The sequence below is a fragment of the Pinus tabuliformis genome, chromosome 5_1 (genome assembly GCF_031772625.1).
Source record: "Pinus tabuliformis cultivar Carrire ecotype Pingquan chromosome 5_1, CPIR1, whole genome shotgun sequence".
Taxonomy (NCBI): domain Eukaryota; kingdom Viridiplantae; phylum Streptophyta; class Pinopsida; order Pinales; family Pinaceae; genus Pinus; species Pinus tabuliformis.
The window spans coordinates 591,782,183-591,810,139 of record NC_142305.1 but is presented as its reverse complement, the minus strand read 5'-3'; the positions used below and the strand labels follow the sequence as shown (position 1 = coordinate 591,810,139).

Genomic DNA, 27,957 nt, shown 5'->3' with positions numbered 1-27,957 from the left:
AGGAGACCTATATTCCTGCTCCAGTTTAGATAAGGATTAATTTTGTAGGAAATTTTTGTGACCAAAACGTTCAAGCCAATATACAAGTAGCTCAATCAAATTTAAGTTTATTGCATGAACGAAAAAATTTAGTAAAATTCTAAACAGGTTTAGGATTCAACAAACAAATGTACAAATGTGTATATGTTTTTGGTATCTCCTTTTTAATATGAAAACATACCAGGAATTGGGAATCCGCAAACAAATCAAATCCAGTATGTTAGGAAGCTTGTTGAATGCGCTCCTCTCCAAGCATAAATCGTGCTTAAACCTTGCTTGAAAGTCGTTTGCTGAATGATGAATCTATGCTCCTCTCCAACTTAAATCGTCATCAAACCTTGCTTTAGGCAACCTTCAAGCACAACCCAATGAAATTACAGACCTAATACATGGCCCATATTGACATCTAGTCGCTCTCAATTGAAACTACCAAATGTAATGGTATCAAGGGGTAGTTGTGACATAATAATTAATAAGAACTTCTATCATATGCACAATTAAAAAAACAACTCGAAAAGAAACTGTTGTTTTTGAAATGGGAACAACTGCCAAATGTAATGGTATCAAAAGGTAATTGTGACATAATAATTAACTAGCATTTGCATCAGATGTTGCAAAGGAAACGCCGTAAGGCATAAATTGCAGAACACAAATACAACACAAGATTACTTTGATAAATAATAAAAATATATTGACCACTCAAATCAATGCCCCATTAACTGGAACCACTTAGTAGACATATCTATCAACATTAGGATTATACACAATGATCAAGAAATTTCCCATATACAAACAACACCTTCCACAACAACCTTTTGTCACGTCCACGTTTTAAAAAATGCCTTGGAACATGATTGGAATCTCCCATATTGTCTTTTTCATTATGCAGATAAATCTTCCCTATTGCTATTTTCATCATGAATATTGTTAGTTCATTGTTGTAAAGTGTTAGTGTGTTAAAATATACAAACAGCACGTTCCACAACAACCTTTTGTCACATCCACATTTTAAAAAATGCCTTGGAACGTGATTGGAATCTCCCATATTGCCTTTTTCATTACGCAGAAAATCCTTCGATCAAGTCTTGTGTAATGTGCAAGACTAATCTTTGTGGGGAAGTCACCGTTGTACACTATGATCCTTTAGAGCCTTTCAGGATTTTAGACTCTCTTTCAAAATGTTGGTATTTATATCGGGGCCTACCTTCTAAAGAGTGGTTGTTACCGACGGAGTCACAGATGAGGCTTTATTTAATGAGCAAGGAATATTTTCCTTCGTACTCCAACTTTAGAGTACAAGACACTAAAAAAATTATGCAGCTGAAAGTGATCCATCTTCAAGATATTTTTCCTGTCAGTTACGAACAAAATGTTTAAAACCTCAGTTCTGCGAAGAACTCTGTTAAGCTGGAATGTAAGAGTTTGCCTTGTATTTGACAAGAGCTTGAGAAAAACTTCGCAGAGGAAATCGTTCAATAGGAGGGTTTCCTTTTCCCTTTTTCAGTTATATCTGTGATCATGAGTTTCCATTAACCCACAAGTTTCTTTGGATCAAGGTCTGATCCGTGAGTATTGAAAACTGTTTTCAGCACAAATTCACCTTAACATAAGCAGGTTTCAGTCTTTTAACATACATCTCATAAGTCCTGACTAATGAGACAACCGACTAGGCTAAATTGCTGAAACCTATGTGATTCCATTCTAACTAACTTGAATGCATGCTGAGACGAATTGATTCAAGGTAAAATATTTGCAAAAACAATAGTTCCCAGAAGAAAAGGTTTCAAACATGTTGAAGAAAATAAATATGAAGAGATCAAAAAAACATAACTAATTCATATTGAAACGCCTGTCTGCTTAAAGTATTGCTTGCAAAGAAAAACCGAAGATGATTCGTCCTTTTAACTAAAAAGGAAAAATTCCTCCATTTGCTCATACAATGCAAATGTACCTATACTGTTTGTTGAGAAATTGCTGCCATCCATGCTCTAAATGCCTTTAAAGAAGATAATCTTGGGGAGCAAATAAACAATAGTAGGGATATATGTCTTCAAGATTAAAATTGATGAACAGGAAGATTGCACCGAGAGTCTTATTCTTTCTGGTGAAACACATCAGAGTGAATCTATTCCATTCACTCAAGTCGACTGGAGGAGGCCATGCCCTTGGTTCGATTCTCACAATAGAGGAATCCACTTTAGGGAATGGCGTAAAATGCCTCTTGCTCACATCCATAAGGAGCTTGGTACTGGCCAGAAGATCCACATTGACAGCCAGGCGATTGAAAAGGGAATCACCAGGCTTTGCCACGAGGCGGTGGCCAAATTCCTTCTGAAGCATGAGGGTGGCACTTCGAAACTTGGGCATGGTGGACAAAAGCTTGAAGATGAGAGGAGCTGATATCTGGTAAGGTATATTGGCTACACATATGTCAAAAGTTGGCAAGTCTGTTCGTAGTATGTCCCCTCGCACCAACTGTCCATAACAGAAAAGAAAAAGGAGATAGTCATATTAGAGAAGAGCAACTTTGATTTATCGTAATCCCAAAAATTAATAAGGTATCACCAAAGACAGCAATCACAAGGAACAAAAAAGGAATTGCAAGAGACAATTACGAAGACATCACAAGGGAACCTGCAAAGCACATAGCTTAGGCTAACCTTGCAGTAAACAGAATCTCTTTCCAGTGCATTTTCCTTGTAAATCTGGCAGAAATTTTGCCAGAATCTTGGAATTACAGGTTTGAATTGCATAAATTTAATACTGAGGTGCCCAATTGGACATAAGGGGGTAGGGAATCCATCTGCAACATCAAATTTGCAAAAAGAAGAAGTGTTTTATTGCCAAAATTGGCATTTTTCATTGCCAGACAGAAAGTGCAGTACGTTACAAGATTATGGCTTCCCAAAACACACAGGTACTTCTAAGCATCATTAGATTGGAGAAAGGTAGTAACTGAAGAAAAGAAGGCTTCTATCACATAAGCATGAGGACTTCACCCCATAGCCAGTTTTCATCGCATAGGCATGAGAAATTCACCCTAAACCCAGTTTTCAGATTGGCAAAGATTTGAAAAAGTTTTAATGTATGTGGTATTTCACAAATAAACCTTCTTCAGTATTGTTGTCAATGTAGGATTTTTTTTTGGTTGATGTTTCCAGTTTACAAATGCAGCAAGCGCACCCTTCTCCATTATGGGATTATCACGATGAACTGAAGTCAGGTCATGCAGAAAGCATGCCCATTTCCATTATGTGAATATCACAACGAACTATAGCAGGCTGACAACAGATATTCGAAAACATATGTCTCAGTGATTGTGGCAGAAGACCTACACCTTGCCCCATCCACATGGAGCCGGAGCCTGAGCCGCTGCTTACACAGGTGCATAGAAGCAACAGCTCATGAAGGGAAAACATGTCTCTGAGGATTTGAAACTTGGGGTGGGCATGAAGAGTCACAATCCATGTGGAATTGACATATTGTTAATGAGGTAAATAAGGTGAATGAATGTAAAAACAAGAGGCAAAGGAAATTGGAACTCACCTCCAATCTCTGAGCCATTTCGATCCCCTTTATGCGTTTGTGAACTACTTCGATCATCCGGGGATCGATCTCGACTGCGATGACTCTGTGGGTGGCCTACAGCAACTCTAGGGTTAGATTTCCAGTACCCGGGCCGATTTCCAGGACGGTATCGCTTTCTCTCATGTCCGCTTTCTCAACGATGGATTTGAGAACACCGGGATTTGTGAGAATGTGGGATTTGTGAGAATGTGCTGCCTGCTCAGTACAGCCTTGGGATCAATCAACTCCACCCACAGACAGTACAAGAAAAGCCCACCAACAGGGTTAGTGGGACGCATGTAGCACTAGAGAGCCCGGTTCAGCTGCCCTGATGAAACTATTCGATCTGCCAAATGAAACGCCCAAACCGTTTGGGCAACCCTTTTGAATCAACGATCAACGGCTGAAATTGTTGCAATCGTCTAACATATAATCGTGTGGCTTACACGATGACAGGTACGCAGAGAGGGGAGTTGATTTCAGAGGGACGACGTAATAAGAACTTGCATCATATGCACAATTAGAAAAAACAACTCAAAAGGAAACTGTGGTTTTTCAAATGGGAGTTTCTAAAATGGGACTTAAGTTTTAACATGAAAAGAAATTTACAAATTCAACATTCCTAAAATTCTAATTTTTTCATTCCTAAAATTCTAATTTCAAGAAAAATGAAATTTAAAAAAAAATTGACAATTTGACAGCACTTCTTAAAAAATTTTAAGATATTATTCCAATTTTTTTTTTTAAATGACAAAAATCAATTTTTAAATTTTTTTTGACTGGTAAAATTTTCTTCTTACTTCTCTGACTTGCCAGAGACCCTTTGAAGGGCTCTGACGTGTTCAATTTTGATCCCTGCGCAGAAGATAGAAGAGGCAGCATCCTGGAACCCTGCATTTGTAAGTTTTCGAGATATTCGGAATTCTGATACGCGTAGTGAGGCTTGGAAAGCTATTCAAATTTTGATTATATTTAGAGAAAATTTGTTAAGGATTTTTGTAAATTTAAGTTATAGTGGTTAAACTTCAAAATTTTAGGTGTCTTAAACGTTTTTGATGGTGTTGAATCTATTTCCACTATCAAAAATATAATTCAAACACTGCTTCTACAAGATTTTTTGAAATTTTTTACCCAATTTCCAACCACTTTAAGGATTGAGAAAATTCCTCCACCTCATTAAACGGCTCCATTTGAATAGAGTTGTTCGAATTTGAAATCCAACTAACGAGGCTCCATTCGGATACAGTCGTTCGAATTTGAAATCCAACCCACCAGTCAAAAACGACGGTCGTCACAATTTTTATCAGAAGTATTGAGCATTTAGTTTACCTTTTTAATATGGATAATTCTGCCTATGCCCGCGACACATTGACTCGTGGTGGACAATTTGCCTATTAAATTCCATCTGTCTGATTCGCATCGCGATGCTCTGTAATGAAATTGGAAAACCTTTTATTCATCTGACGCATAGAAGGTGGAGCCCAACAGACTAGCAGCGTCAGCGTTTGAAACGTCACAATCATATCACCAAACAGATTCTTGACGACTAGGTATTATAGGAAATATGCAAAACTAAATTGCTCAATGTTGACAAGTCCCAGCTTATCATGGCTCACAAATCTGACGGTTTTGAAATATCTTTCTCTCGTTGGAATCGATCTCTCAGCAAATCAGTAAGTCATATTTCTGACCTAGAAACCTTACAATGTCAAACAGCGGACTTACGCGTCCAATTCCCCCTTCCCTGCATCCCTACAAATTCTCCATCTAGATAGAAATACATTTTCCTTGTTGGTTAGCGAATATGACTAGTTTGGTGTCTCTGCAGATGACAAATGCAAATTTAAATGGGTCTCTTCCATTTGAACTTTCTCAACTGTGTCGCCTAAATAAGATTTCGTTGGGATATAATAAATTATATGCCAAAGGAATAGCTTGAACTGTTGGAATGAGTTAACTATTTCAAGTTAGCTCATAGTTTGGGTATTTTATATACAGTTGAAATTTAGGAATAATTAGTTATGCCTCTTCCAGCTAAGAGTTAACATTAGTATACTTATTATCAATATTTTTTGTTCTAATTTGATTGAATCAAATCATATTATAAAGCAGTAGCTCTATTGTCTTATCGCGTGGTTTATCAAAGTGGTATGTGGTATGTGAGTAAATTCCAACCCTCCCTTAATTATTAATAAGGTGAAAGAATGTGAAAAGAAAATAATTGGTGGTTAATTTGTAAATTTGTATTTGTTAGAAAAAGATCTATTTTAAATAAGGATCTAATTTGAGTGGAGAGATCAAATTTCCTAGTGTATAAAAAAAAAATTCATTATTTATAATTAGATGTAGATCTTCAAATAGTTTATTTAAATCTCTTGTTGAGATATTTTTGAAAAGTTTAAGATTTAAACATATTACAGACACATTCTTTTTTATTACTGCATATTCATTTTTATTATTATTTTTTTACTGCATATTTTTTTTTTCTTTTTATTATAATGGACATTTAGTCTCTTGTTGAAATATTTTTGAAAAGTTTAAGATTTAAACATTTTTGTTATTACAACATATTTATTTATTTTTTATTATAGTGGACATTATTTTTCTATTTAGAACATAATTTTTTTATGTTTTATGTTTTATTTTTATTTTTAAGGGAATGGACAAAAAGACAAACTTACACATTTCTCATACTGGGCTGTAGAATGAACCTCTCAGCTCAAACATCTCTCATACTTAACCTCTCGCCCAAACATCTCTCATACTTGACGGTAGAATGAACCTCTAACTCAATAAATTCTCATTGTTAATATTCACCACATATTAAATGAACCTAATGGAAAAAATAAGCTATTCATTGGGAAACCAAGCTATCGGAGCCAGAGGACCCAGCAACGAGAGGAACCAAGTGTGCCAGAGCCAAAAGAGCTGCTAACTACAGTAAGGCAGAGTTATCGGCGACTGTCGAGGAAGTCGTGAGCAACTTGGAGAGCCGTCACTCTGTTTAGTGAAAAACCCCGACTATCGTCCTTGTGAATCAGAGGAGCTGACCATATTAAAGCTGCTGAGGTTGTATCTGATCTACCTGTTGCCAAGGAATGCAGCAGATCGAGGTTTTTAGATGAAGTGTGATCGCATATCTAGAAGATGTTGTGAGCCCTAGCCGCCACTGTGAGCCACCATGGTGGATCTACGAAGAATTCTAAGTGCCATTGGGAGAGACTTAAAAGGATTCGTTCGGAGAAACTTTTGTGGAGTTCGGATTTCGATTTTCACTTTATAATTAATGAAAAATGCATATAATCATAATAATAGCTAACCATCGTTATTACGCACAATTTGTTAGGAGATATTCATTAAAAACGGGTTTTTAATTGTTACATCAAATCAAAGTAAAACACATATATATATAGGTTGAGGTGATTCAGTTATTCTCAGATTGAGCAGTAAAAATTATAATTTTTGGCTTGTTAATATGAGAACGAGATTACGTGTAGAAAAGTTATGGGATATTATGTTGAAATGTTTTAAGAAATTTTCAAGTCAACCAAATTATGACACCGTGATATAAGGTTAAAAGTATTAACTTGTTTTGAATAGGAAGGATGATGTCATACTTTCAACCATATTTGGATAACATCATTATTTTGTAGCATTTATTAAGTTCAAAGAATTTTGGGATATTTTAAAGATGACTTACATTGAAGGGGGAGCAATATTAATCATCATTTAGTTGAGCCACAAAGTATAAGAGTGTTTTAGGAAGTTCTCACTATAATATGAGAAAAAAAATTAATATTGTAGAAGTAACAATAGATGTTAAGAAAGACATTATCGAAGTGGAAGAACATAAACAAGACATGGAAACTATAGTTTGGTCAGGTAAACATGGTATTACATACATGACAAACATTTTTAATGACACTTCACACAACTAGATCGAAGATATCGACACAAATATTTTTACATAGTTAAAACATTTTAAGAGGGAAACACTCCATGTCCCCAATTGAAACAACCACTTGATGCAATTTTATTAATGCAATTTTTTTTTACATAAGAGAGTTCTCACAATCGATCATCAACCATGGCCCTCCATGCTCTTTAAATAGTGATCATGAACCAATCAGGTGTGAAGCCACAAAAAATAGCCCTTAGTATCGACGAAAATATGAGTTGTTGAATCACTTTATATCTAGAACATCGTGATATTTGAATTACAATGCAAATAATGCATACTAAAACACACTATGAAACACACTTTTACCTAATACACAAATCATACCAAGTTGAACTTAACTAACTCCTAAGAGTCTAATTTTTTAACATCCCCCTTAAGAACTACTTGGGACAGTATTGAAGGATTCACAAACGTTACAAAATAGTAGAAAGAAGGAGGCATTAGAGCCTATCCCGGCTTAATGACAATATCCTTGACATCTAACATAGATCAGAGTTTAGAAAAAAAATTGCTTCTATATGAGACTTTATGAAAACGTTTGTGGCTTGATCATCTATAAGGAAAAAGAGCACTCCAATAACTCGATCATGAATGATGTTTATGATGAACTGCATTTTTATCACAATGTGTTTGTTTCCCTTATTTTTAATTGGATATTTGGTTAGCTTAACAACATTGATTATCACACTAGAGGGCGGTTAGATGATGCTACTAAAATCCAAACTCTGAAAGGATTTTCCAAAGCCACAAGGCTTCTTGACTGGGATTAATCATTTCTTGATACTCAACTTCTGTTAAAGAAAGAGCAATATCATATTACTTTTATAAGCCCAAGTGACAAGTTCAGAACCAAGATTCAAATTATAACCTATAGTAGACATAATCATCAGGGGCACCAAGCAATCTAAATCAGTAGAACAAACCAATAAAGGAGTCCCACCTAAACTAAATATATCCCAAATTGTACCATACCTCAATTATATCAAAGTGTCATTATTGATTCTTTCTAATGAATTTCATGTGGTGTTTGCATATACCAGGAAACAACAAGAATATCAAATAAAATATCAAGATTGGTGTGATTCAAATATAAGAGGCTACTTACTAACTGATAGTACAAAGTTGCATTAGATTTGGATATAGTGCATATAGTAGTAAGTTTGACTGCAAATTAAAAGGGAGAAGGAACTAATTTACAATCTTCCCTGTCAAAAAGGTGAATAAGGTCACACGCGTAAGAAATAAAACCTCCTTCCTTGGTTTTCATTATGTAGAGGCCAAGGAAATAATGCAAATATCCTAATTTTATCACTATAAACTCCTTATCAAGACTTCACTTCATAAGGATTAAAATAATAGGGTCATTACATGTGTTAAGAACATCATTAACATAAAGAACAATGATTATGAGATGGATTCCTTCTTTCTTGGTGCAGACAATGGGGTCAGACTTTATCGAACTTCGCATTCTGAATGGGATTGTTTCAACCATTGTCAACCATGGTCAAACATGTTTATTTTAGGGTTTTTAATATTTATGTTGTGGTTTACTTCACATTCTGAATGGGATTGTCTCAACCATTGTCAACCATGGTCAAACATGTTTATTTTAGGGTTTTTAATATTTATGTTGTGGTTTATATACCTTGGGTTATTCACTTGTCTTTGTTCACTTGGGTTTATAATTCCTTGGGGTTTAGTATTAATCCCTTGGGTTAATATTATTGCCTTGGGTTTATAATGCCTTGGGGTTTTAGTCTTAAACCCAGGGAATTGATATTTTAAACCTAAGGGAATTAAGAGTAAAAACCTTAGGGATTATAAACCTCAAGGTTTTTAGTATTAATCCCTTGTATCAATATTGTTCCCTTGGGTTTATAATTCCTTGGGTTTTTAGTATTAATCCCTTGGGTTTATTATCCCTTTGGTTAATGTTATTACCTTGGGTTTATAATCCCTTGTGGTTTTAGTATTAAACCCAAGGGATTGATATTATAAACCCAAGGGATTAATAGTAAATAAAAAGGGATTATAATCCGCATTTTTTAATATATTAATCCATTTTTATTTATATTGTTATAAATTTATCATTGATACTTATAAATGAAGAGTTTGGCTATATCAACCACATTATCCATCGTAAAGTGGTTTAATATATGTTAATAGATATTACTATACATCAATGTACTTTAGTTAATATACATTAGTGTGCATAAGAATAATGTATACACACTAAAGTGTATTAATGCACAATAATGTACATTTAAATACATTAATATATAAATTTACATTTAAATACATTAATATAGTAATATGCAAAAATAATGTACATTTGATATATATAAACTACTATATTGTATACTAAAATTTGTATAAATATGTATTGATGTGTATTTATAAATACATATCAAGATACATATAAGCCTATCAAAATTTATCAACCACATTTATTAATGTAATTAACTAATTAATAAAAAATAACTACCAAAATAATAACCCCCAATAAAATTTTTATTTTCAAATCACCACTTACCTGAAACCAAACCAAAACCAATAATGAAATGAACTGATTGGCTGCTATCAAATAATTTTGAGTGATCATCTAAAATCACACAACCTCCACACTTGTTCACATGCATACATTATTGTTGGGCTTCTGTCCCACATATTTGTGGGATTTTTCTGTTCGATAAATGTTCACATGCATCCATTATTGTTTGGCTTCTATCCCACATATTTGTGGGATTTTTCATTTCGATAAATGTTCACATGCATCCATTATTGTTGGGCTTCTATCCCACATATTTGTGGGATTTTTCTTTTCGATAAATTAATTTTCGTACTTGTGAAAGGCAGTTCAAACTAACACACTTGGGGTGCAGTTGGGAAGCCCTAAATATCTGATACGGCGCAGGGAAGATATGTGACGTCGACCGATCCACCCAATCGGACGCTCTACTCAGCACAAGCTCCCGTCAACCACATGGTCATCACCGGTGATTGCGTTTGTTTTTTTTTTTTTAAGTATTTTTACTTTTGAAACTGCTAAGTTCATTGTACAGTTTTAAGTATTTTTACTTTTGAAACTGTTAAGTTCATCGTACAGTTTAGTATGATGTATGATGGATAAAAGTGTTATTGTATGATGTTTAAGGGTGTTTGTTTATCATCAAAATTGAAATTTTGCTTATATAAATCAAAATAAAAATCTTTAAAAGTACTATACAAAACAATCCCAACTTCAACGTGTTCAGACTGTGAAATATGATGAGACTTGTAAGTTGTGGAGAGTTAGTACTGTTAAGACCAATTACTACGAAATGGTTGGGTATGCCTGAAGCCGAGTATATTTGTCGTTCGTTGATAGTTGCCACTGGAGAGAATACAGTTCCGGTAATTCCTGATATCACTGGAAAAAGAAAATTTTAATGGTGAGATCATTCATGCCTGTTCTTACAAAATGGAGCGCGCTAAGAAGGGAAAAATGTGCATGTCCTTGGATCTATTAGTCACTAATATAGATTCATTGTAAATACGCGCGCTAAGAAGGGAAAAATGTGCATGTCCTTGCATCTATTAGTCACTAATATAGATTCATTGTAAATACGCGCGCTAAGAAGGGAAAAATGTGCATGTCCTTGCATCTATTAGTCACTAAAATAGATTCATTGTAAATACGGATTTAATATAGATCTATTATAATTAGGGAATACGGATTTAATATAGATCTATTATAATTAAGTATTTCATATGAAAAAATTAATTTTTCATTATTATATAATTAAATACTATTTAAATATTTTATATTATTATTTAATTTTTAAATTAAATAAATGGTAAATATAACTAAAATTTCAAACTTTGATAATAAACAAAACTTACACATTATAATATACGGTAAAATAAGATAAAATGAGTCTCCGCTCAACAACTCCAAACCTTTCCTTATGATGCGCAACTATGTTTGATTGATAATTTTTATAATCAAAATTTGACTCTGCTGTATTCTTTCCTTTTTTGAATCAACAACTCCAAATCTCTCCTGATGATGCGCAACTATGTTTGATTGCTAATTTTTATAATCAAAATTTGACTCTGCTGTATTCTTTCCTTTTTTGAATCGGATGTCCGTGGGCTTTAAATGATTAAAAAGATATGGGGATCCTGATTTTTGTGCAATTTGCAGGTGCAATAGTCGTTATATTTTTGCGCCTAATAAAATATGGGTGTTACACCAAGTTTTGCATGGTCTAAATGGGTTACCAAAGCAACCTTTCCCTCATTCACGGAAAGGAGAAAGTGGTGTGCACGTTGAAGCTGGGACTGAGTTGGAATCTCCTAGCATAGGACTCTAAGTACTCCATAAATTGCTTCTTGGACGGATATGTTGGGAAGTCATAGAAGAATGGCATCCATAGCTGCTCGCAGAAGGGAAGGTGAAGCTTGAGTCAGTTGTAAATCCTACGTTGCCACAAAGCCTACGTTGCCACAAAGGGGCTCCTTCTTGTCGGCGTCTTGTTGGTCGAGTGGAGTTGTGACATGTCTGTTCTGAGCATCTTGTAATGTAATGTATTCAGATTATCTTTTTGGATTTTCCAGTAATAAGAGCAGTACATTTTTACAAAAGAAACTCAATATAATAGGAACAGTAGATATTTGAAAAAAATAACTCACTGTTCTTTCAATAGGACCGCCTCATCTTTTGCTTGTTGCCCTCCTTTCCGTATTGCTCAGAGGAGGAACTGTATATGTTCAAGTCCCTTACAATATTGCTCTGAGAAGCGCTCCATCACCATATCATGGTTCTCGGAGCTCTCAGAAGGCGGTTGGGGAGGAAGTACTTTCAGTTAGGGTATAAGTTTAGCATAGGGCTTATTTGCAAGGTAGAGGGCATACTTTCCAAATTTAATGAATGGCCCATATTCGTTTTCCACGGAATCGTTGTATGAATAATATATGCGCATAACTAAATACACGTGTAAGAAAATCACATGGTGCATCCGTCCGTCACATTAGTTTATGTAATTTCTATGGTCTAAGAAATGACAGAGTCGATCGAATGGGTCTCAGATCCCATTGTTTCATGTAATTTTTTCGTAAAATCGACGAGTCCAGCGGCTAACACTGTTTGATTGATTGAGTGTTTGACTGCTTGATTCGTATTAGGTATGAACTAGTATTAAATTACTATGGAATTACAACTAAGAAAATATCTTAATCTATTAATCAATAAATATTAAATTTACTGGGTTTTAATTCTTAACCTATAAAATATTTCAATTTATCAATCAGAGGTTGAGCTTATGGTTGCTTCCGTCCGTGACGAGAGGCAGGAATTGACTTGAAATGAGCAGAGCAGAGTAGGCATTGTGTTAGAACGGCCCCTGAAATAATATAGGAGAAATACCGACGAGAACAATCCCTGAATAATATAGAAGTGTCCAGGTATGCCTCCTGGTAGAGAATCGCTAGCTATAGCTTCACCACTGAGCTCATCAGTGTCCTCGGCGAGGTCGGCGAAACCCTCCATCTTATTCAGGGTTTTCTCCCAGTTTTTCACTGTTTCTTCATGGACTTTCTCTTATATTAGATAAGTTTTTTGACAAGGTCGAGGTGAGAAAGAGGATTAACCAGCTGCGACAGAAAGCAACAGGATTTGGGCATTGAATTTTGATGCCTCGGCAGTCAGTGCGAATCTGAATGAACCAGATGTGTGCAATGCCGCAGTCAAAAAAGAAAAGGTATGGTTTTTATTGAAGTTTATCCAAAAAATTCCATGCATTTTAGGGGTATAGTGTTGGGTAATTGTAATTGTGAATTGGGGGTTTTTGGAAAAAAGTTCTCTGAATCCCAGATTTGGGGGGAAATTTTAGAATTAATAGTTTTATGATTAATACAGTGCAGATTCCCTCTTTTGAGTTTCAAACCTTTTCAGTTCATAAGATTTCTTTTGTAGTTCCATATTTGTTCACTGTTCTGGTTATCAATTAATATAAATGTTCGTATGCGAATTATAGGCGCCCATTATCATAGATATCTTTTCATAAGGTTTTCCCAATTTCCCACCAGGTCAGGGGCTTAGGGTTACTTCTATTCCTTTTCCTCTTCACCAGTGGCCAAATGGTTGATTACAAATCTCTGTTTATGCTCCCACTTCCTCCTATATCACAGTTCGTTCACCCAGGATCACTGTATCATTTCTTTGAGCGGTGGCGGTCCGCATGGAGTAACACTTTTCCATCTCTCGGCCCTACAAGTTTATTGCCATTAGATTAGGTTCCAATTGGTGGATTTGTCAAGGTTGCTATTGTTTCTGCTGTTGCGAAGGCTTGAACCATAAACAACAAAGACAACGTTCTCTAGGTCGACTGGTTTTTCCGGGAAGGGTTTCTACCATTTTCCATCCATTGCTTTTCCGGGGGTGGTGGGGTAATTCAAATCATCAATAGTATTTTTATTCCCGTTGCCAGAGATAGATGCGACAGGTGTCCACGTGTTGCCCAATTGTTAATTCCATCTTACGTCTGTCCTATCCCATATACGTGTATTGTTAAATTCTCTGGGTAAGTTAATTTACCGAGGAGATATCCATGAGTTGTTGTAGGATACGACGGCTATGACATTTCCAACGCGAGAATGGCCCAGGTAAGTTCAGGCTTGTGATCTAATGTGTCGGTCTGATGACAATGGGCACTTAAATACGGTTATGGTACTTCATTCAGCTGCTTCGAGATATTACCATGAGAGCGTACCTGGCCTGGTATCCTCATTTACAAAGTGCAGTGGACATTCTCACGGGTGGGGTTTCCGAGGGTGCTTGGGGCGTGGGAACGGTAGTGATTAATACAGGTATCACAAATTGGACAATTTAGATATGCCTCGTAGTTTGTGGATGATATTCTGTTGATGGGTATGGTAAACAGGTATACATGGTTATCACTATCCATAATCATAAAAAATTTCGGGTTGCAATGGGCCTGGTTCAAAACGAACTGAAATTTATTATCTTTAATGGATCATGTGCCCAGGATGATATCTCTTTTATTCATAACTATTTTGAAGTGAATGCAGAAAATATAGAAAAGGGTATGAAATATCTGGGCTACCAACTTAAGCCAGGCAACTATAAAAATGCAGATTGGATGTGGCTAGTGGAGAGATTTTATATGAAGATTAAGGGGTGGGAAAATAGATGTTTATTTATGGGAGGATGTATCATCCTTACACAGTCAGTGCTGACTCAGATGGGGATTTATTGGGCATATATTTTTTGTATTCCTCAAATGTTATTAATCTTCTCAAATGATTATTAATCTTCTGAATCGAGCAATAACAAGTTATTTATGGTCCGGAGCTAGTATGAACATAAGTATCATTTAGTGAAGATGGAAAAGATCACTAGACCCAAGAACATAAGTATCATTTAGTGAAGATGGAAAAGATCACTAGACCCAAGATCTTAGGTGGCTGGGGTATTCTTAACTTAAATTTTTTTTGAATGGGCTCTAATTTTGAAATCACTATGGAGGGGTATCAATAGTCGAAATATTTGGAGAGAGTTGCTCCGATCCAAATATTTGAAGAATAAGGATTTCGCCTTCTGGATTAGACAAGGAGAAATCGGGAAAAAAGGAATAGCTTTCGAAAGGTCAAGAATTGGTAACAGCATTATTCCAGGAAAAGATTGTATTGTAGGAGCAGGTGAGGGGGTTTCTAAGGACAGTGGATCTGATAATGCACCTGAATAGAAGAAGGTTTTTTTGTTTTAAATCAGATAATCTGGGAATGCAAAGGGAATATTCCAGTATGGTGCGACTTTTCCCAACTGAATTTGGTTGATCAGTATAAGCATGAATGGTTACAACTGATAAAAACATTAAAGGAGGCAGGCATAAGTTATGACAGTAAAGGAGATCATTTGACATGGGCTGGAAAGAAGAAGATATCAGGAGAAGTTGAGGTTGTGGACTCTTACCTCAAAATTTGCATGAAGGAATTTCTTAATGTTGAATATTGTTGGTTTTTCAGTTTTTGGAAAGTAAATATTCCAATTAAAATAGTAACCTTCCTCTGGCTAACTTGGCAGAACAAAAATATTACATGGGCAAACTTACAAAAGAAGAACCACCATGGGCCTGGGATATGCTATCTATGTAGGAATAATTCTGAGGACAATGAGCACCTTTTTTTACATTGTCATAGATCTCTCAACATTTGGAAGCATTTCACAAACAAGAGGTAGATTCCATTCACCTAATTTAGTACAATTGAGGAGTGTTTAAAATCGTGGAGCACTCAAGGTAAAAGCAGGGGAATGTTTGCTTTGGTCATTTTTTGGGAACTCTGGAAAGACCGGAATCATTTGATTTTTGGTCACAACAAAGGGAGGGGAAACTCAACCTATGAATCCATAGAACAGTGGGTAGTTTTAGAACAGAATGAGAATACCAAGAAAAGTAAAAAGAAGAAGACAGAGAAGGGGAGAGTCCTATTCACAAACTATCCGGTGGGGTTTTTTGACAGAGCAGCTCAAGGAGGTAGATGTGGGAGTGGATTTTGCTTAAAATTGACAGAAGAGCAGGAATTCTGGAGTCACTGGTATGGGGGAGAAGGAACAAGTATGAAAGCAGAAGCTGTAGCTTTATGGGGTCTATTATGGTTTATCAAGTTCTTGGATATCCCTCAAGTACAAATTTTTGGGGATTCCAAATGTATAATAGACCATGTTAATGGAAAGAGCAACATTCAGCGAACTTCACTACAAGGTTAGCTGAGTCGTATAAAATGTATATGGAGTTTCTTTCAGAATTATTCCATTGGGCACATCAACAGGGCACATAACAAGGATGAATTATCGAAAAAGGGCCTACAAGACACAGAAGAAGGCATGCACATCATGATAAAAATAGGAGCAGAGGAGACAAAAGTAGAAAATCTAAAAGTGCCCGGATAGATCACTGAAGAGGGATCAAAAATGTTGAACCTCATAACAGATAAGTCTATATTAAATTTCTCTCTCTTTTTGTTTTAAGTTTTGTATAAATTTTGAAGCTATTTTTGTATAAATTTTGTAGTTGTTTTAAATATGTGATCTTCAGAAATGTGAAGGCTCTGATCTACTTTTTAGATTCTATGTAAAATGCAAAAATGGATGAAGTACCATTATGTTGTATTTTTTGGATAATAGTACAAATGAATGTTAGCGGAGAAGCCTTTTCCCCAAGGCAGTCCCCAAGGCAGTCTATCAAGCTGTGTATATCTCAAGTTTATGAGAACCACTGTCCATCATAAAAATGTACTATTTTATTTCATAATAATAAAACAAACGATTTTTTCCTATTAAAAAAATAAATTTATTGGATTCTAATCTTTAATACTAACTTAAATTCAATATTTTTATTTAATTTAATTATATTTAAAAAAAAAACATATATATATATATATATATATTATTTACAATTTATTATAATACTATGAGGTAAATTATTACCTTTATTATCATGGATCACTACGACTATTTAAGTAAATAATTAACTTTATTATTATGTATCATAATAATTTTCATATTCTCATTATCAAGGATCACAACTTTTTGGAAAAATGTTGCAGTGATGTAATTAAAGTTAATTATGATCGTGGATCACAACTTTGGGAGAATGGTTCCACTAATGTCTAGTTGCTTTATGCGGAAACTTTTAAATATCATCACACTATACAATGTCCGTAATATATTTTTTCATTAAATATTAAACATAATAATAATAATAGAACATACAAAATAAGTGAAAAATAGTAAAAATAATAAAAAGATTTAATTTAATTTTTTTATTATAAATTTTTTTATTAATAAAATTATAAATATTTTTTTCAAAACAATCTTGCGACATAATATATTTTTTTGCATTAAATATTAAACTTAATAATAATAGAACATATAAAATTTTTATTAATAAAATTATAAATATTTTTTTCAAAACAATCTTGCTACAATAATATTTAATTATATTAAAATAAAATTGAGGTAATAATGATTGATATTAATAATTATTATATTTCAAATTATATAATTAATAAAAAAATTAATAAATAAACATATAATTAAAAATTAAAAAAATTGAATAAATTAATTAATAAACATATAATTAAAAATTAAAAAATTGAAATATATAAAATATAAATAATAGTTATAAACTAAAATCTATTGCAGCATATAAATTAAAATAATTTATATTTCTTGATCAGGGTGAGAGCCATATGAGGGGTATCAGTGGGATTTGTGCCATGGTCAAGGTAATAATGAGATGGAATGATGGGTGGTTGGATTACAGCCTAACCCATACCTCCCCATGAGAAAGGTGGTGAGACTAATTAATGTTAAAGTGTTGGCATTTGCAAAGAGATGCAGGCAAGAATTCTGGTTTCAATTTGGGAGGCCTAGAACGACTACAGTGAACCAAAATAGGCTCCATAGGATCCTTCAGATGGGGCTTCATTTTCTAGGTGGTAGCACAAGATACATTCAAAGCCTAGAGCCCAAGTTCAGTTTGAATAATCCATCCTCATAGTCATTGTAGTTGCAGGTATGTTCTAATTTTTATGAATTCCTTGCTCCCTATGTTTTCCCAATGTCTTATAAATTTGTTGATGGACATTCCTGGTGTATCTTTTTGGTTTAGAATAGAACCCTCCTATGACGCATGGCGTGCAGGGACTGACTCTTTCATTGGCTTGTCTAGGATTTTGTTGCCCCTTCTTAGGAAGCTTGTTGTTTGTTTTAGTAACATGTCACCATTAGTGCGCATGCAATCTTGGACTTGGTTTGTAAGCATGGTGTTAATCAATTATACGCGGGTAATTGTTCCTTTTTCTATTTCTCAGAAGAACAATCTGACTGGTTTGAGTTGGGGAGGGTTTGCAATGGTATTCCTGGGCTTTAATTTAGTCTCCCATCTATGGATTTATAGTGTTTGATGGGCCACTACAAGTGGAATATATGATCAAATCCATGTCATTAGGGTGGGGAAATCTCAGTTTCATTGGTCTAATGTTTAACGTTCTACTACATGTGTCTTTATAACACCTGTGTCTAACCTAGTCAGTTGGCACCTCCCGTTGGGCTGTCTTCTAGTTAGATGGCCAAGTTAGATGGCCAACATCCTAGACGAGGTCTTTGGTGGTGGAGGCTTTGGTGCCTGAAAGCATTTTCCAACTCTGTCCTTGTATCCTCCAGTTTCAACAGATGGCTCAAGCTGCCTCGTCCCATGGGAGAAATGCAAGGGGTGGTTGTGGTCATAGTAAGGACCAAGGCTGTGATCGTGTAAGAAATCAAGCTCAACCTTGACCCACCCAAAATCGGGCTCATATAAATAATAATGATTTATCTTAGAAGTAGCTCAGCCCTATCGGAGTAATGCACATCTAGAGGCTTGCCAAATTACTTCAAGGTGGGAGAATGAATTGAAGCAACGGGCAGATGACAATGAACTGGAGCTAGATGAATGGGAGGATCTCATCCCTGTCCCGGTCCATACTAGAGGTTGATACACCAAGTTCCAGCAGACCCTATACATTTTCTGGATGATGAAAAATCTCTTGGCAAAAGCTTTGACAACCACCTTTGTAGGAATTTTGGAGTCCGAAAAATAAATACAGGAAATCCAAAGGTAATTCTAGCTCATTCAGTGCCAAATTTGACATGAAAATGCTCATTTAAGTTGTTTTGAGCAACATATTCCCTGCCTTCCACGAACTGAACTGTTGGGCTCTAGTGCCAAAGACCTGTCGCAAATAGAATCTTCTGATGATTATCGATTTGCTTAGCATAGTGTGGACACTTAATTTTCCTATGTATATATGAATAATATGTAGCTTTTATCTTTTGGTAATAGATGTAGATTAAATAGGAGACTCAAAGACGCTCAGGTTTATATAATCTTCCTCAACATTCTCGACTTTTCAGATCAAATGGCTAATAGACCTGCTTTCTTAATGGGCAAGTTGAGGCCATCTGATCATGGATGATGTTTACACCTGCTCTTAATGGGCAAGTTGAGGCCATCTGATCATGGATGATGTTTACACCTGCCTGTTTTTTATTATGGAATAAAAAGGGTCTACCAAGCTGAAAAAAATAAAATAAAATAATAACTTATATTCATAACAATTATATTTTAGAACTTTATATATAAATTTAACCAATGGACATATAAAACATTAATATTAACAATAATATCTTTTCTAATTTATATATCTATCTAAATATATCATTAATACTATGCATATTACATTAAAATATTAAATTATAAAATATATAAAACACAAAGAAATGTCACATATGTATTATCATGGTTTTAATCAAATTAAAAATAAGAGTATTTTTATACAGAGAGATGGGAAATTTATATAAATATAGATAATACTCTAAAAAATCAATATAGATACATATTAACTCGTGTCTACCAAGTGTTAGAGAAAAATCAAATCTTTTGAGTTGTAAACTATTTGTCTAGTTTTACACTCAAAAATAAGTTTAAGTTTCGTGATATTTGATCTCTCAGCCCTTCATAAAGGGAGAGCTCTCTATTTTTGATAGAGTCAAAATTAAAATAAATCTATATTAATATAGTCATATTGTTTTGAATTATATGTAAAATTATTAATCACAGATGATTTAAAATAGCCCCAACCATATTTTTATTTTTTTAAGTTTATTTATATTTTAATAATATGAAGGTATTTGAAACTATAAAGAATAAAAATTTATGGTGAATATTTTTATTAATTAAAAATGTATTTGATAATTAAATTTAGAAAGGAGTTTTTTATTTAAAAAAATTCAGAAAACTCTAATATTGAAGAGACTTCCACCGCCTGCACATGCATATATCAAATTCCAACAAACACTTTCTGGTAGGGAAACTATAAATGCCATGCGTAGGCTTGATGCACCGATACATGCCTATTGCACCTTCTAGAATCCAGGGATTAAGTTAGAAAAGGTACCAGAAATCACTGATAAAAATCACCTTTCGAGAAATAGGGTCCACGTGGATAGTAATGGCGGTGGTGTTTGGGCATATTGTGAGTGACAACTAGTGATAAAATTTTGCCGCTTTTATTGGCAATGGCAAGTCAAGATGAAAACAGACGCCACTGAAATTTTATATAGCATTCTATAACGTGATACATTCTCCTTTGATATTGAATTGTATCATATATTTTAATAACATTTTATTTAAATGATATTTTTTTAAAATAATAATTATATATATAAATTTATGTTTTTACATTTTAAACTAAAATTTGATATAAATTTAATTAAAAAAATATTTTGTATAATTAAATTTATATTTAAGAATTATTGAACATATATATATATTTAATATTATTTAACAATATTATATTTAATGTAATATTATTATTTAAACATTAAATTAATTTTAAATTGTTTTCATAAATCTGTATATATTATTAGTTTTTAAATTAAAAAGACGTGATTTTGATAAGCGAAAATATTTATATAATATAAATAATTTAAATTTGATGATTATGAAAAATATTTTATTTTGTTTATTAATAATTTTTGGTATAAAAGGTTTTTAAAATTGTTTATATGGTATTATAAACTATATTCTTCTATAAATTAAAGTATTTAATTTAATTAATAATTATATTTTTTAATAAAATAAAACACTTAAATTTATATATATAAAAGAGGAATAAATTATTTTTAATTTTTAATTTTTTTTTTGGGTAAGCATGATGCTATTTTTTTATTAATTTTCTAATATAAAGTAGGTTACATTTATAAGTTTAACCAACGACCTTATATATGTTTGAGAGTCTTTGTTCTTCCTATTTACTAGATATGTATAGACATAATTTTTAATATGCCTAAAAATTTTAAATAGCTTCATACAAAACTATAACCATGGATGCACTACCACTACTCATCATCAGCTGAATCCACTAGAGCAGATTCTTTCACAGTGGAACCTGCCAACTCTGTGTGGGGAATACAGGGGATGTGTTGCTCTATGCGGTTGAGTCGACCATTCTGCTGCTACAATTGAAATTGAATCTTTTGAAACTCTTTGGTATAATCTGAACGTCCATGGGAGGACAAATGAACATAAGGTGGAAATTTCTCCAAGGCTTTGGTTAGAATTGTTGGGTGTGCGTTATATTCTTTCCACAACTAGCCCCATGCGCGAAGCGGGGTTAGTGGGGGGAACATCTCCCCCTTTGTTGCACCTATATTAGAGGGGGGACCCTATATTAGGTGGGTGGACCTACCTATGGTTTTGTGCATGGGTTTCACACATGGTTTTGGGCATGATGGTTTTCTGCCCATGGTATTTTGTAGATCTGGTTAAGAGAACTATGGTTATGTTATAATCCAGGGTTAATGGATTAGGGTTTATGAATGCTTCGACATGTATATATATGTATTGTAACATTTAAAAGAATATAATGAAAAATCAATCTGGTAGTCTTGGTTTTAGGATTCAGGGGAAAATCTCTTTGTATATTTGCTTCTTTTTTACGTTCTTGCCATTGTTTATTTTCCGTGTTTTAAGAATCCGTATGCAATTTATTTCTATACAAGGTTAAAAGCTACAAGAATGATCTTCGTCATCCAAAACAGGTGGATTGTTTGTTTATATTGAGAGGATCTTCCACGAGTGTGGTCAGGGTCAGGAATCAAAGTTTGTTAATCTTCTAAATCAATTTCAAATCCCTCCTTAGTCTATCATGTCTCTTCTTCCCAATCTGCGATAAGTTTCTTGACCAAATATGAATTGCTTGTTTGGTAAGCTTGAATGACTTCTTGAATAATACAGGAGGTCGATTTACACCCACGTACAACCCCCTTAGATAAACTGGATTGGCTGGTCTAAGAAGGGGAAGGATTTCCTTTGTTTCCCATGACCACGACCTCCACAACCATTATTTCCTTTACCAGAGGCCCAAACCATATTTGGCTCCTACTAAGAAAATGTTTTCCTATGTCGAGATTTGGATGTCGATCAAAACTGAGTCGAAGCTTAGAAGCATGATGTTTCCAAGGGTCACTCCGTCTCTGTAAACCTATTAAAGAAATTACAAAAGACACCAACCACATAAGGAACAAGTTTTGAAGTGTGTTATCAACCAACGACCAACACAACGTTACAAGCCTGCTTCTACCATTGTTCCACTAGTGCCCACTGATAGGCCTAAACTAACTGATAACACCATCCACAGGAAAAACCCCAGAATTGTCTGGGTGAGTCTCATGATTTATCGATTCGATCAACAGAACAATTCATTGGATAAAGAAAGAGAATTTGAGCCGAAAGCTGCCCCTTGACCGCAACCCACATAGGAATCTGTGCTAAAACCAAATGTAGTATGCCCTGGTTACAAGAATGGATCCAAATTGCCCATAATTGGGCCTATACTGACAGGATTTGAGCCAATAATTTCCCCTTGACGAGGACCCACCCACAACCAGACGACAGAAATAGTTACAACCTACCTTATCTACTAGGGCTGGACTTACACTAAACATTTCCAACAGAGCTCCCTAAACCATAACCCTATACCAACTAGGGTCAGGCCAATGTTTACAGACAACCTTGGCTCTGTTTTGAACCCACACAAATTTAAAATACCCAAGAAACAAACATAATTTTCCAGAAACCAAAACCCTTAGAATTCCCCAATAGTCCATGCAAGGAGTACCTCGACACACAGAGAAGCCCGTCGGCCAAACCCTATGTGAGACCATATGTGACAAGAAAGTATCATAGGCAACATACATTGAACCATAAAAGAGTAATGACTCAACACATAACAAAAACCATACGATGTCATGTGCCAGGAACTTGCGATTCCAATCTCTCCAAACTATCACAGTACCATGCATCCCACAGATCGGAGGGAAGATACATAGATCCATATATGTACAGGGAGAAAAATTAAGAATGGGGACATACTAGTGGCCGCGTCCAATACCATAAGGAGATTGAGACTATGATTTCCCCATAACGAATAGCTTGGACCAGATCCACAACGAACGGACGACACAGACAAAATTACCTAGCACACTGGAGGGAAAACTCACCTTAACACCTGTTGTAATGGATCTTCCACCTTCAGGTTTTGCAATAAAACTTTGCATGTGCATCGCCACCTCTCCAAGTGTTGCATGCATGTAGAGGATGGCCTTAGATATCTTGGAGATGTGCATTAAATTGTGGGCCAAGGCGTGCTCATTGGGTCCAGCTCACACCCCGATCGGTGAGGTTGGTGCCGACTCTCCTCATGTTGCTGAATGTCTTTGTTATCTTTCTCAAGAATACCTTGGAGGGAGAAATTTCATCTTCCATGGTGTATGGAGGCCATGTCGTCTCTAGAGGTCTAACCAGATGTGAGAAACTCCAACCAATCATATAGATGTTATTTTTCCGAGAGAATGGTCTCCCGAATATTCTGTGTTATCCATGTCCAGATTACTTCTTGAGGGGTTTGTTTGTCTTTAAATTTTCTATTATTTCTTTCTTTCCAAATGACCCACACTAGGAAGCCCAAAGCTAATTCCCATGCTCGATTTAAAACTAAGCTCCAAAACATTCCTTTTTGGCATAGGAGTATGGACTCCTTGATTTTCTGTGGATCGATGTCCAAGTGGCCAAACAAATCCCCTAGCGGATTCCATTTTTGGACTAAAAAAGGGAAAATATTTAACAAATGTTCTAGTTTCTCATTGTGTTGGTCGCATAAGAAGAAAAATGAAGGACCCTGGAATCCTCTCTTTTCGAGTTGATCCCAAGTAATTAGTCTCCCTTGACATACCAACCATAAAAAGTGAGTTATTTTTAGCCATAATCGACTCATCCAAATCTTCTTCCATAGGGGACACTGATGATTTTGGGGTTCTTCTGCTCTAAGCCTGTATGCTTCCTTAATATTGATTGAACCCCTAGTCGATTAACCCCACTGAAGAATGTCCTTGCTCTCTTGGTAGGTTATTTTCCTTGATTGACATTCTTTGTCCATAGTTTTCCATTGCTCTGAGGGAGGTGGGCTTGGCCAATCTATTAACTCTTTCCACTTTCTCCTACCAAAGCTTGGTTGAGAGGCCTTCCAGAATTGGTCAACTATGTAATAATTCCTTCTAGTTGTGTAGAGGAAGATGTCCCCTAGATCTAGACGACTCAACAATTTTTCTCTCTGCAGCCAAGAGTCCTTCCATAATAAAGTTGTACATCCATTTCAAATTTCCCAAAAAAATGTTGATTGATAAGGTCCCTGTTCCCTGTAGCCAAGTTCTAGATTGAAGATCCCTAGGGGGATCCTTATATCTTAGGATATCTTCTTTTTTAATTGACATATCATATTTTTGGGTCCAAATTTTCTTCCATAAATCTTATCCCCCTTTTATTCACCTCCACCAAAGCTTGGCTCCCATAACATGGTTCAGGATAAAGGGGTCCCTCAAACCTAAGCCTCTAGAAATCTTAGGAAGAGTGAGAGTGTTGAAGGATACCAAAGCCCATTTCTTTAATTGATGAGTGCCTTCCCATAAGAATTTCCTAAAGATATCAATCATAGTTGAATAGTAGGTTTTAGGAGCAGCCATACAAGAGAGCTGGTATATAGGAATAGACTTAAGGATTGTTTTTAAGAGGAAAATTTTGTCATCCAACTTGAAAGCTATGAACACCCAACCACTAAGTTTCGATTGGATTTGGAGGAGGAGGCCTTTCCAACAAGAGGTCTTTAAAGAATTGTACGCTAAAGGCATTCCCAAATACTTCATAGGTAAATACCCAATACCAAAACCCAACAGTCGGGCAGGGAAAGTTTGAATAGTCCTTGGGGTATTAAAAAGGAATATATTAGATTTCTCATTATTAATCAAGGTACCCGAGGCCATCATAAACTCCTGAAGAATTTCTTTGATTTTTCATGATTATCTCAAGGAGACTTGACAAAATAACATGATCTCATCTACAAATTGTTGTTGGGTGATGGATAAGTCATTTCCCCATGGTCTAAGACCCTTGATTTGAGAGGTACAAACCACTGATTTCAAGAATCTACCCAAACTTTCAACAACTGGGATGAGAGGAAAGGGGAGATCAGATCTACCAACCAGAGGCCTCGAGAGGGATTGAAGGTGTGGGAGGGAGAAGCATTGAGCAAGGTAGAGAAAACTAGGGAGGAAACAAGGGAGAATATCCAATTCACCCATCACTGGTCAAATCCAAATGGCTTCAGGATACTAACCAAATAGGTCAGACTGAGGTGGTCAAAGGCTTTGGATAAGTCTAATTTGATCATCATACTAGGGGATTTATGATTCTTTAGGGAATGAACCATTTCTTGAGAGGTAATGATGCCATCTAGGATTTGGCGGCCTTCCATGAAGCCATATTTTTCCGGGGATATAAGGGTTGGAAGTAGAGGCTTCAAATGCTTGACTATAATACTAGAAATAATCTTATAGATAACATTGAATAAATAGATGGTTCTAAGGCCCTGGTGATCCTCAAATTTGTTTGTTTTAGGAATTAAAGAAATAAAATTTGAATTAAGACTCAGACATACCTTATGGTTACGTCTAGATTCCTCCACCACCTCAAGTATATCCTTTCCAATAAAGTTCCATGTTTCTTGATAAAATTCCATTGTGAACCCATCGAGTCTAGGATCTTTGTTCTTGGCCATTCCTTTGACAACATCCTTTATTTCCTCCAGAGTCACAACATACATTAGGGCCATGTTTTGTTCTTGAGTGATTAACCAAGGGATGCATTGAGTGATTCTCAAAATAGCATTTGGTCAGTTCCAAAAGGAGGGTCTAAAAATGATCAACCACCATATATTCCTTCTCATCATGCTGAACTAATTGGCTCTCCGATCCATCATTAAGAGATAACATTCGATTACGTTGCATGTGTTGGATCATCGCTTTATTGAAAAACCTTATGTTTCACTCTCCTTTTCCATGCCATTGGATTCTGGACTTTTGTTTCCACGAGATTTTTACTTGTTTCCTTCTTTCTTCCAACTAGTTCAACAAGAGACCTTTAGTCTCAACCAAGCTCTCTAATGTACCTTCTAAAATTATTTTTTGTTCAACTTATTGCATTCTGTCTTGGAGTTTTTTTTTGCTCTTTCTGAATGTTACCAAATTCTTCCTGGTTCTGTTTCTTAATCTGGGACTTAATATTTTTAAGCTTAAGCTAAAATGTGTGCATATGATTTCACAGTACTTTCGTTCCACCAACTTTCATCCTTCTAAATAAATAATGAATCTCATAACCAAAATGATTCAAAGCGGAAGGGTCAGTTTTTGGGGCCCGATTTTAGATCAATCTCCATCTTAATCAGCCAATGATTTGATCCCATCCCCAGAAGAATGGATGCTTCTAAAAAAAATTATCTCTACTTATTCCCTGTTCTGAAATAAGAAATCAGTCCAGGCATGATGCTACTTGATGAGATTCCCCCCCTTCTGTTATTCCGGGTGAATACTCCATTGATTGTAGGCATATACACTAGGTGCATCTCTGCAATTGTGTCTCAGAATGCTTCCATATCTTCATCCATCCGACGAAGCCCTCCCTTTTTTTCCTCTAGTGACACTATTACATTGAAATATCCACCAAGAATCTAGAGTTCCTCCTCATATAACCTTTTCAGTTTTCCTAAGTTATAGAGGAAAACCCCCTTTTCTGCTCGAATGTGAGGCCCATAAACCCCAATCAGAAGAGCTTGATATCTAGTCCCAATATGGCAGAATTTACCTAAAAGAATCCTAGGAAGGTTGACCCAATCTTCAAATATCACTTCCATGAGAATCCAAAGGATAGCTAGCCCACCAACGCTACCATTGGAATCTTGGGCCATCACTTCATATTGAAGTTTCAGGCTCCTTACAATCTCTTTCAACCTATATTCTGAGATTTTCGTTTCTCGATAATCAGGATCCTTGGATAATTTTTTTGATCAGGTATTTCAATTACCATTGCTTGCCTCTATTATTGAAGCCTCGTACATTCTGGGATGTAATGATCATGGAGAATTTTTATCAATATGGTGGAAAAACGTAGACAATGGTACCACCCTTCTCGAATTAACTAGCAAGTCACCCACCATTTGTATGGATTCTTGCAGGTTCTTGCACCCTCTTTTCTTTCCTCCTTTCCTTGTTGTAGTTGATTTTTTTCCCTATCCTTGATGAGATCCCAAATGGTCTAGTTGCTCGATTGCTATGGGTCCTTGTTTGGCTTGAAATCATTGAAAGGTTTCGCGGTATAGTTTCTCTTTCTCTTTAGGGATAAATCGTTCATCTAGGTGCCTCCATTCATTTAGCAATATTCTCATAACTTGTTCCT

At 35.2% G+C, this 27,957-nt stretch overlaps 1 pseudogene; it reads right to left on the bottom strand.

Annotated features, from left to right (window-relative positions):
• Positions 1-2,037: 2,037 nt before the first annotated feature.
• LOC149166253 (ribosomal RNA small subunit methyltransferase, mitochondrial pseudogene) lies at positions 2,038-13,097 on the bottom strand (annotated as a pseudogene).
• Between the last annotated feature and the right edge of the window lie 14,860 nt (positions 13,098-27,957).